This window comes from Echinops telfairi, unplaced genomic scaffold (assembly GCF_000313985.2).
Source record: "Echinops telfairi isolate 266 unplaced genomic scaffold, ASM31398v2 ScPeMD7_7457;HRSCAF=8495, whole genome shotgun sequence".
In the NCBI taxonomy this organism is placed as follows: domain Eukaryota; kingdom Metazoa; phylum Chordata; class Mammalia; order Afrosoricida; family Tenrecidae; genus Echinops; species Echinops telfairi.
The window spans coordinates 33,798,530-33,799,435 of record NW_022111357.1 but is presented as its reverse complement, the minus strand read 5'-3'; positions in this window follow the sequence as shown (position 1 = coordinate 33,799,435).

Below are 906 nucleotides of genomic sequence, written 5' to 3'. Positions count from 1 at the left end.
AGGAACCCTCGAAGTCGGTAATGACTCCGCGGCAGGCGTTACCCACCCGCGCCCAGTGTATTTTCGAACCCCCGTGTCTCCTGAACGCCCCCGTCAGACGTTGTCGCTTCCTGGACACCAGTTACCACTCCTATTAATGCTGGGCAAACATTCCCAGAATGGAAGAATGAAAGAGCCCGTTGTGAATGAGGCACCCTGGACGGTCTACAGGAGCCTCACTGGGTTGAGCTCCTGAGAGCGCAGGCGGCAGGTGTGCCCCGAGTCCAATTGTCCAAGGGCATTCGTTGTTAGCTTGCTCCAGAATATCGTATTGGCACCATACTTGCTTTTCACTTTTTCTTTACCATTGGATTAAGGTACACTGGTAGCCTGATTGCACAAAGGTCTTGTTAATCCTTATAGCCAATTTTTTGAGCGTTTTCGTTTAAGCCATTCCATGGATTGAGTTATGCCCCTCCCAACTCCAAGTATATGTCAGCTTGACTAGGCCATGATTCTCGGTGGTTTGGCAGTTATAGGATGATGTAATCTGGTAGTTTTGAATGCTCCCCTTGGTGAGATCCCATCAGCTCAGTATTTGTGAAGGGAGTAGGGTGGGCTGCAACACCCTTGAGTGGATCACAGCCCTGATCTAAGGCGCTTTCCCTGAGGGGGGGATTGACACAATGTATCAATTTACCAAGAAAGAAGAGCCAGGAGTGGAAGTGTGTCCTTTGGACTCAGGGTCTGTGTGCAGGGAACCTCCTAGAACCAGGGGAGATGGATGCTGAGACTGGAGATTGCCCCAGCATGATGGGCCTACAGAGGCTGACCGGGGGAGACCTTGTTTCTGAGGTGTGACCCTACCCAGCAAGGGCATTTTCTCCTAGCTCCCACACTGAATTCAGACTTTCCATCTCTCTTTTT